The 11,137-nt window shown below is 51.6% G+C and overlaps 1 protein-coding gene across 1 annotated transcript in view; it reads right to left on the bottom strand.

Moving 5' to 3' along the window:
• The window catches only part of LOC137660294 (cytochrome P450 2L1-like), a 52,556-nt gene that overhangs the window by 17,131 nt on the left and 24,288 nt on the right, over positions 1 to 11,137 (bottom strand). The window lies entirely within an intron of this gene.

The following is an 11,137-nucleotide window of genomic DNA, read 5'->3' as shown; positions in this document are numbered from 1 at the left end:
CGACAGCAAACCATGTGTCCATGCCTAAGCAAAGTTATGTAGAAGGGAGTTCTCTGCTAGCCCTAGAAAAGCCACATTTCCCTCCTCTATTAGTAGACACCAGGCATTGGTCAGACACCCTACTGGTTCTGCTAATCAGCACCCATCTGCACATTTGATTCAAGCAGGTGTATTCTTTCGTGGACCGCATAGAACACTTCCACTATCCTGCTTACACCTGTACAAGATATAATTAATGGCATTGCTAAACTACCTTTTACTAGCAAAAACACTTGGCTTGGCATACAAGCAGAAAGTCTTGATTTGAGGCGCGTGCACACACACCTCATCCAAGGTACTTGACTTTCCAAACGCTTCCCATACCTCATTGATGTAAAAGGATATCTCCAAGTAGTCTCTGTGTCTTTCGATGGACTTCTGGCGATCAAATGAGATAAACCTTTCAACTCCACACAGCATACAACTGTTGTTCCAAGTCAGTTCATGGAAGCTTTACTTACCTCCCTACACATACAGCTATGCCCTCTTTCTGCCCATCAGTTCAAGAATATTACAATGGAGTACTCTTTTGCCTTGGACATGCACAAATGCAACGACTTTGTCACCTCCAGCTGTCACCACTGTATAGCCCTAAAGAAAACCCCTATAGTAGCCACTGAACAACCCACATCAGCATCACCTGAAGCTATCGGCATATCATTTGCAGTAGATATTCTGTGCAGAGGTAGTCAGTTGATCTTGGTAGTAAATGAGTATGTAACCTCATTCACACTCACCTGTCTATTGGAAAGTGAGTCATGGCCCACTAAGAGATGCACTCATCTCTGCATGTATAAGACTGAAAACCCTGCAAGGCATCCCTGCTGTCATCAGAACTATCTTGGACCTGGCTTTGCTGCCCTGAGAGATCATGCCCCCCCCCCCCCCTAAAGCAGTATAACATAGTAATTGAGGTGGGTCACCACAAAAACATAAAACGTAAACAAATATCCTGTGGCATAGAAAGCTCTACATGAGGTAGAGGATAAAACACTAAAGTTTGACCCATCCTCTCGTGTTTTACCCTTGAAAATAGCATTAGTCACTGCCTAGCTCAATTCTAGAGTTTGTAGTAGAGGACTGACTGTCAGAGAAATGCTACTGCAAGGACCAGTTTAGAGATGCAAAGGTTCTTGTCTCTGCTTTGCCTATGATAGAAACAAACGATAGTCACATGGCTAACCCCACTCCTAGTATTCAGTCCAAAACACCAGGAAAAATATTCTGCACCCCAGAAACATTTGTGTGGGGGATTTATTTTACCTATATAACGATCGCAACAAGAAACATGCCAGAGACAAGATACCTAGTTGTATCAGTGGAGGGGGATTGGTGCAATATTTAAAAGTTTACTGGTTTCAAACTGAGAAAACATTCATACAGTCAAACTGTCAGAGTGCTACAAGGGCCCATCCTCCATTCCCACATATATCAGGCAACCTGTGCAGAACAGTGATTATGATGATGATGAGCCTGAGGACGATGTTCCCATTCCCTCAAATTAAGGTCCAACCCCTGCATACCAGAGATTCCACCTATATTGTTCACTCCTCCAGTGGTTCCTGTCTAACTAAACCACACAACCAGTGATATTTTCCAAGCTGCCCCTACCCCAAGGCCATTGGTTCATTACCCTCTACACACTAGTGAAACACATGAAGTACTTTCCAAATCATGTCGTCAACAACAAGATCAGAGATATCTACAAGACTATGATCTGGGACAGCAATCTCCAAGTGTCCATATGTTCAAATTGTAGAGACTGGGATAACATGTAACTTTCCAGTTATATAGACCCTTATATGTTGAACATCAGTATTTCTTGTGCTGCCATTATATACTCTTATCAGATGAAAATACAGTTATTATATGCTAAATGTTTAAGTACAAACTTTTTGCTCAAAGGACTTCGTGTTCAGTTTTATTACCATGTAGTCAAGTTACATTAAAACTGTGACTAAACCGGTAGTTGCATAATGAATCAACAAGTTATGTACTGTAACCGTAGCTAGCCTTATGGTGTAATTCTTTACTTATACTTTTCCTTTTTGAGTCAGATATGTTTTACGGTTGTATAACTGTAACCATACATGCAGCGTAGTATATAATTTGCACATGAGCATTTAGTCTGTGCAAGTTTAAAGGTTTAAAGCTGACCATGAATGACAGAGGCAAGAGACTGTGACATTGCCCTATAGAGCAGGAAAATGGCCTAGTGAGTGACCATATATACATATGATCAGCGCCCAAGCCCCCTCTCCACCCAAGCTAGGACTAAGGAGGGCCAGCCAATGGCTGCTGATGATTCAGTAGATAGACCTATAGGCTCCCCAAACCCAGCCCCATCCTTAGCTCACAAGGATGGTGAGGTTGCAGGGACCAAAGAAACTAACGAGTTTGAGCAGGACTCGAATCACAGTCTGACGTTCATCAGTCAGGGATGTTACCACATTTTACTCTTCATTATTTATATTGTAGAAAAATGTTTAAATTACCCTCAATTGCTGCTGTAAGCAAGCAATATTTTCAGCGTGTAACTTATCCTAATTAGTTGCATGGTCATATTGTTCTTAAGTGTAGTTTTAAACATTCTATTTTAGTGCTGAGTTATTATTGTAAACTCTAGCATTAATTTACCCCCTTGTTGTGAAAAAAAAAAAAAGAAGTTGCACCAGGCAGTGCTGCCACCTGGTAGAGTAGTTACATACTGCAGTCTTGCATGGAATTATGGGTAGTTCTCGCTCCCATTGACAGCCATTGTAACTGAGAAAAGCCATGGAAATGTACTGACATTAAAATAAAGTTTATCAGTAATATTGGGGTTGTGTAGTATTATCTCCTGTATGGCAGATGAGCCTGGATTGGTGGGGTTAGTCGAGATAAAAGAGGACTGGTGGGATCGAGTTAATAAGCCGTTTGTTAAAAAAGCATGCAGCAAAATTTAGTTTTTTTTATTATTATTATTACCTTCGCTGACTTCATTGTAAAGGTTATGTTTTCATAGGCGTAAGTTTGTATGTCTGTTTGTCTGTGTTTGTGATTCGCATAACTCAAAAACTATTTGACCGAATCTCATGAAATTTGGTAAGATAATTGGCCATGATCCAAGGACAATTTGATCAGATTTTGGGAGTGATTAGGTTAAAGGTCAAGGTCAAAAAAATGTAAAACATTTATTTTTAATATATTGAGGTCAATTTTTACCGGATTTACATGAAACTAGTGCCAAAATGTGCACAATTCAATCGCCTTTCTTATGATATATATGATATAGTGATGTCACTACTCTTATTTATTCGTGCTTGTTTATTTTGCGATTTGCCTAACTCAAATACTTTTTGACCGAATCTCAGGAAATTTGCTGGAATGATTGGCCATGATCCAAGGACAATTTGACTACATTTTGGGAGTGATTACATCAAAGGTCAAGGTCACAAAAAGGTAAAAAAAATGCCTTTTTGCTTTATCGTCGTCAATTTTTATCTTATTTGCACGAAAACTAGTGCCAAAATATGTAAAAAAAAAATGCCTTTTTGCTTTATTGTCATCAATTTTTATCTTATTTGCACGAAACTAGTGCCAAAATATGTAAAGGAAAATGACAAATTCGAAGATAATTTGCATTTTTCCTAACCATACAAACCTTAGCTATTTACAGAGGGTTTACCTTTTAGCGCAGCTGAAATGACGAGCCAATAGTTTTAACGAGGGTTAATTACCCCCGCGCTAGTTAGCGGGGGGGGGGGGGGGGTGGGGAAGAGTAGCTTGCTATCCCTCCCCCCTCCACACACCGGTGACTTGCTTCACTTCACTTAGAGGTAGGACTTGACTTGGGGGTCAGGGATGGCGGGCACATATGTGTAAATAGCTAAGGTTTGTATGGTTAGGAAAAATACAAATTATCTTCGAATTTGTCATTTGTTCCGTAACCGAAATACAAACCACGCTATTTACAGAGGGTGACTTACCCCTTAGGAAGGGTGGAAAGTCCCCAGCCTTACTGACTTCGGCTTGCCCGGGGGCTCGATCCCTCAGTGAGCAGCACTAGAGAGAGGGAGCCCCTATACCTCACAAGTTCCTAGCATCGCTAGGAACGAGTGGCATACATAAGCAGTGTGAGGAGGAAAGTGTGACTCGTCCTATGAAGTTGACCTTGAGACCTTCAGATAGGAATTCTAGGATAGGACGTTCCCCATACCACCTCGTCAGGGTATGGGAGACGCAACAGTATTAAGCTTAATACTAGGAGCACAAAGAAGCATGGGTTACCTGCAGAGGTCGAGGTCAGCTATGCGAGGACCAGGATGCTGCTTCCCCAAGAGAGGGGAGAATGAAGAAAGAAGTAAGGGTCAGACATACTATTTCATTCACGCAGACTAAGACCGGGTAACAACGCCCTCAACCTACTGCTACTTGTCCAAAAGGAGCCTGAGGTTAGACCAGCTGTTGTGCAGCCACCACAGGGCCGATAGAAAACGTATCGAGGCTCCTGTGGGTCACGTCTTGCAGGTAGTGGGCTGTGAAGGTCGTTTGACGCTTCCAGACCCCAGCTTGAAGTACCTGCGTCACAGAGAAGTTTCTCTTGAAGGCCAGGGATGTAGCAATACCCCTGACATTGTGGGCCCGAGGGCGACGTGACGGAGGAGGGTCAGGATTCAGGGCATGGTGGATAACCCTTCGAATCCAAGCTGAGATGGTGTTTCTGGTGACCCTCCTCTTAGTCCTGCCTGTGCTCACAAACAAAGCTCGCACATGAGGACGGACTGCAGCCGTTCTCTTCAAGTAGTGCCTCAGACACCTCACTGGACATAGTAGCAGCTGGTCTGGGTCGCTTGTTACAGAACGGAGACTCGCGATCCTGAAAGAGTCGAACCGAGGATCCGGCATTCCAGGATTCTGAGTCTTGGCAACAAACTCAGGGACGAACCTGAACGTTACCTCCCCCCATCCCCTTGAATGGGCGATGTCGTGCGAGAGACCATGAAGTTCACTAACTCGCTTGGCCGAAGCCAAGGCGAGTAGGAAAGCCGTCTTCCAAGACAGGTGGCGATCGGAGGCCTGGCGTAATGGCTCGAAGGGAGGTCTCTTAAGAGACCTGAGGACTCGAACCATGTTCCAAGGAGGGGGTCTCACTTCCGACTGGGGGCAGGTAAGCTCATAGCTACGTATGAGTAAAGAGAGTTCTAGCGATGAAGAAATATCCACGCCCTTCAATCTGAAGGCCAAGCTTAAGGCTGAGCGATAGCCTTTCACTGCCGAGACAGAAAGGCGCATTTCTTCTCGCAGATACACGAGGAAGTCCGCTATTGCTGGAATAGTGGCATCGAGTGGAGAGATACCCCTTCCACGACACCAACCACAAAAGACTCCATTTTGCTTGGTAGACTCCCTCAGAGGACCTTCGCAGGTGCCGAGACATTCTCTCCGCAACCTGTTGCGAAAAGCCTCTCTCCGCGAGGAGACGCTGGATAGTCTCCAGGCGTGAAGCCGAAGCGAGGCTACGACCCTGTGAGGGACGCCGGAGTGGGGTTGTCTGAGAAGCTCATGTCGTGGAGGAAGCTCCCTTGGGAGTTCCGTCAGGAGTTGCAGAAGGTCCGGAAACCATTCCGCGTGATGCCATAGCGGAGCTACCAGAGTCATCGAACAGTTGACCGATAGTCTGGTCCTGTTGAGCACCCTTCTCATCAGACAGAACGGTGGGAAGGCGTACACGTCGATGTTGTCCCACCGTTGCTGGAAAGCATCTTGCCAGAGTGCCTTGGGGTCCGGGACTGGGGAGCAGTACAGGGGCAGCTTGAAGTTCAAGGCTGTCGCGAACAAGTCCACAGTCGGGGAACCCCACAAAGTCAGGACTTTGTTGGCTATCTGAGGATCCAAAGACCACTCGGTACTCACTATCTGCGAAGCCCTGCTCAGACTGTCGGCGAGCACATTCCTCTTGCCAGGAATGAAGCGAGCTGATAGTGTTATCGAGTGGGTTTCGGTCCACCTCAGAGTCTCTACTGCAAGATGGGATAGCTGTTGCGAAAAAGTGCCTCCCTGCTTGTTGATATAAGCCACTACCGTGGTGCTGTCGCTCATCACCACCACGGAGTGACCCACCAGGGACCGTTGGAACTGCTGAAGAGCCAGAAAGACGGCCTTCAATTCTAGCAGGTTGATGTGTAGGCACTTTTCTGATTCTGACCAAAGGCCTGAGGCCCTCTGGTTCAGAACGTGCGCCCCCCACCCTTCTTTTGACGCGTCCGAAAACAGAGTCAATTCCGGGGGGAGGACGAGAAGACTCACTCCCTTCCGCAGGTTCTCGTCGGCCAGCCACCACCGCAAGTCCGTCTGTTCCAGAGACCCCATTGGGATCAGAATGTCCGGGGAATCGGATCCTTGATTCCACCGGGACTTGAGCCGCCATTGAAGGGATCTCATCCTGAGGCGGCTGTTTGGAACCAGACGGGCCAGGAAGGATAGGTGGCCTAAGAGACGCAACCACGATTGGGCGGGGAGTTCTTTTCGCCTGAGGAAGGGTTCCGCCACCCTCCTCAGTCTTGCTATCCGGTCGTCTGATGGAAAGGCTTTGTGGAGATTGGTGTCTATCAGCATGCCTAGATAAACCAGTCGTTGGGACGGCTGCAGAGAGGACTTCTCGAGGTTTACCACGATCCCCAGATCCTGGCAAAGATCCAGAAGCCTGTCTCGGTGCCGAAGAAGGGTCGACTCCGAGTCTGCTAGGATCAGCCAATCGTCCAGGTAACGAAGGAGACGAATGCCGTTCCTGTGCGCCCAAGATGAAATCAGGGTGAACACTCTGGTGAACACCTGAGGAGCTGTGGAGAGACTGAAACACAGCACCTTGAGCTGGTAGATCTTGCTGTCTAGGCAAAATCTCAGGTACTTCCTGGAAGACAGATGGATTGGGATCTGGAAGTACGCGTTCTTTAGATCCAGTGTGCACATGAAGTCTTGTGGTCTCACCGCAAGTCTGACCGTGTCTGCTGTCTCCATGCTGAACCGGGTTTGTTTGACAAACCTGTTCAGAGCTGAGAGATCGATGACGGGTCTCCAGCCTCCAGTAGCCTTCTCTACAAGAAAGAGTCGACTGAAGAAGCCTGGGGAGCCGTCCACGACCTCCTGGAGAGCACCCTTCTCGAGCATGGTCTCGACTTCGGCCTGAAGAGCCAGCCCCTTTGCCGATCCCGTGGCATAGGAGCTCAACGACACTGGATTTGCTGTCAGGGGAGGTTGAGATGTTGTGAACGGGACGCGATAACCTTGGCCGATCACTGAGACCGTCTAAGCATCGGCCCCGTGTTGCTGCCACCTGCGGATGCAACGCTGAAGGCATCCCCCCACAGGTGGACATGCAAGGGGACTGCCACCCCTAGGGCTTGCGGCCGCGGCCGCCACCCCTAGGAGTCTTGCCTCCCCTGGAGGACTTACCGCCCCTCTTGACCTTGGCTGGAAAGGGCTGGGGCTTAGACACCACCTTCTTAGCTGCCGGTGCCTGTTTGGGAGCCTTACGAGGCTGTTGCTGCTGTTGTGGCGGGGCTGGAGGCTTATAGGGCCGAGTTGTAAGGGCCCTATGGAGGAGGGAGTCCGTGCTGGATTTCCTCCACCTCTCAGCCATTCGCTCCATGTCTTGAGGCTCAAACAGGTTCTCCCCCAGAAGGGAAGCATGTCGGAGCCTACTCACATCCACGGCGGGGACCTTCGGATGGAATCTCTCGGACACAGCATCGCGACGCTTCAACACCGAGTTGGCCCACAGGGTGGTAACCTGGTGCGCCAAAAACTCGATGGAGCGGGTGCCCGAGAGCAAGAAGGTCTCTAGGGCCTTCCTATTGGTCTCCTTGGACAAGTCCTCCGATCACAATAGGATGCCCAGAGATCCTAGCCAAAAGTCCAGCCACGAAGTGGCCTGCATGGCACACTTAGCGACCTTCTCGTGGCTAAGGATCTCTGCCGCCGAGAACGACACCTGCCGGGCAGAGTTTCTCAAGGGGAACTCCCTTCGCCAGCTCCTCCACAGAGTGATGGAGAGGCAGAGCGAGGTTGTGCTCACCCAGGATCTCGAAATACCTCCTCTGCTGAAGACGAGGAGGAGGGATGAGCTTGTTCCCGGCAGTGGAACGACTGGAGGAGGCAAGAAGTGCGAGCTGAGCGTTGGCCCTAGCCCTGGCACTCTTCAGCCCCCGAGACCAGGGCAGAGCCGCACTGGTCTTAGGGGCCTTCCGAACGTCAAACACTTCATCCAAAATCGTGTCTTTGCCTTCACGGGGGGCGATGACTGGATCCATAAGCCCGTTAAGTTGCCTTATCAGGCTTAGGACCTGCCAGAAGGCATGTTCGGATTCTTGCTGTTCTCCTCCCTGCGGGCTGGCAGCTAAGTCTCCTGCCCCAGGGATCTCTTCCTGGGGTGACACGTGGACATTCCCCCGGGTAGTCGTGGGTTCCTGACGAATCCTTGCAGAGGATTTAGGGACGGTCTTGGAGTCCTTGGATTCCCTCCTGGAAGGGATCCAGGATCCCAACAACGAGGTTCGAGGGGCCCCTTCCTCATGAGACGATTCTCCTGCATGAAGCGAAGTCTCCCCCCCTGGTGCCGAGGGGAAGACTACCGCCCCACTGGACTCACCTGAGGACGGAAAGGCCTCGTCCACAGGAGAAGGAGAGAGCACTCGTGCAGGAGAAGGGACCTTCGCGACCGACCTCTTGGGAACCAACTTCGCCCTGGGGGAAGTCACCACGAAGTCCACTCCTCTCTTTCTCTTCAGCGTAGGAGAGACAGCTGTTGGTTTGTTACCCTGGCTGGCGAGTGCTGGTTTCATAACCCTCACTAACGCCCGTGCCAGAGGACCAAACCAAGTCTGTTGCTCCAAGGACACAGAGTCCGAAATCCTCGCTAAAGGGAAAGGGATCGGGCGATCCTTTGGAGTGGACACCACGGTACCTGCCTGAAAAGAAGGTGGGGAAGAATGATGTACTAACCTCTCCTCGTCCTGCACTACCAACCTGTGTTTGGGTGGAGGTGATCCCGAGTGCCGTTTAGGAGCACGCGTTCCTGCTGCTACCACCGGCTGCGGAATTCGCCGCGAACGATGGTCGCGCGAGGGCGAATGGTCGCGCGGGAGAGCGGGCGAGCGATCGCGCGGGAGCGCGGGCGAGCGATCGCGCAGGTGGATGATCACGCGGGAGAGCAGGCGAATGATCGCGCGGGCGCGCAGGCGAGTGGGCGCGAGGGTGGGCAGGTAAATGAACGCGTGTCCGAGGCGACGAACGCAAGCGTTGGCGCGACGGCGAGGAAACGCGCTGCCGCGTGGGTGAGGAAGACCGCTGGCGATGTAGATCCACAGGCGATCGATGATGAGCTGGTGAGTGCGGTCGCTCAGGTTGGCGATGGCGTGATGTGGCATGTCGACGCGTTGGCGAGCGATGGCGAGCAGCATGCGCAGGTGAATGACCGCGCAATGGCAAGCGATGGCGAGCAGCATGCGCAGGTGAGTGATCGCGTGATGGGGAGCGATGGTGATCAGCATGCGCAGGAGGGCGATCGTGCAATGGCGAGCGATGGCGAGCAGCATGCGCAGGAGGGCGATCGCGTGATGGCGAGCGATGGCGAGCAGCATTCGCAGGTGGGCGATCGCGTGATGGGGTGCGATGGTGATCAACATGCGCAGGAGGGCGATCGTTCAATGGCGAGCAGCATGCACAGGAGGGCGATCGCGTGATGGCGAGCTAGAAGCTGGCGAACCATGTTCCTTCAGGAGCGTTGGAGAACGTTGGCGCGCCGGCTGTCGCTGTTGAATAGGCGATACTAAGATCGCCTGTGCGCGCTGGCAAGCAGGTGAACGCTGGCGAGGAGGTGATCGCTGGCGCGTAGGTGATCGCTGGCGAGCCGGAGATCGCTGGCGAGCAGAAGGTCGACGCGTGTCATGTGAAAGGACAGGTGGCGCGGCAGGTGGTGCGGCGCGTTCACGAGCAGGAACTGGAAGATCGCTGGCGCGTTGGCGAACATGTGTTTTTGACACACGCGCAGCACGATGTTGCGTAGCCACAGGACCAGGCAGATGGTGAGCAGGGAGCTCAGCAGGAACTATAGGGTGGTCAGAGACCGCAGGGCGATGGTCCTCAAATGAGCGCTGACGCTCAGAAGAGAGCTGACGAGCAGGAGAGCGCTGGCGAGGAGGGCGAACATCAGGAGAGAGCCGACGAGCAGGTGAGCGTCGGCGAGCAGGTGAGTCTTGACGAGCAGGAGAGCGCTGAAGATCAGGAGAGCGCTGGCGAGCAGGAGAGCGCCTGTGCGCTAGCACTGCTCGAGGAAGGGAAGGATCCCTTAGCCCCGAAGGGACCGTTGCCCGTCGGGTGACGAGTTCTCCAGAAGGCGAAGATCTGGCAGGAGATGGTGAACGGTCTGCAGAGAGGTTCAAGGAAGGCGGAGCTGTAGGTTGAGGCTGACGAGGAGAGTCCCCCCCGGAGGATGAAGACCCAAAAAGGCACCTCTTAGTCCCCCTGTAAGGGGAAGGGAGGCCCTTGTGGCGTAGCGGACGGTGAGCCTTACGGCGGAGGCGGCCTTGGGGAAGATCGTCGGGACCATCGGTCCTCCGAAGGGGAGTCTCCGTCAAAGCACTTCCCTCAGAAGGAAGCTGAGCAGCAGCAGAGACCGAAGGACTCACTTCCCCCTTCGAAGGATGTACGGAAGGGGGAGGAGAGCCTTTAGCACCATCATCCGCAACAGCACCTGCGGCGGATTGCCCAGCCACGTCGGAGGCCTCTGTCACCACGACGTCGACAATAGACAGAGGGTCTACCTCTGCTACCGCCGGCGACTGCTTAACAGCGGCCCCCAACGAGACAAGGTCAATTAAAGCGACCCTGGAGGGCAAGCCCTTAAGCCCCAGGGACGACCAAAACTGTAAAAGATCATCATTGGTTAAGGCATTATCAATAACCTCCCCTGGAGGAGGAGGGGGAACCGCCTCGCTATGGGAGGCAATGCCCTCTCCCCCCACCGAAGGTCGGGAAACAGAACAAGGGTCTGCGCTCCCACTCGGCCGACTCTCCTTAGGAGGCGGACGAGGGGGAGCTTCGGAGGAGGTTTGGGCGG

The sequence above is a fragment of the Palaemon carinicauda genome, chromosome 20 (genome assembly GCF_036898095.1).
Source record: "Palaemon carinicauda isolate YSFRI2023 chromosome 20, ASM3689809v2, whole genome shotgun sequence".
NCBI classification, from domain to species: Eukaryota; Metazoa; Arthropoda; class Malacostraca; order Decapoda; family Palaemonidae; genus Palaemon; species Palaemon carinicauda.
The sequence above is the reverse complement of the archived record's forward strand: the minus strand, read 5'-3'. Positions and strand labels throughout refer to the sequence as shown.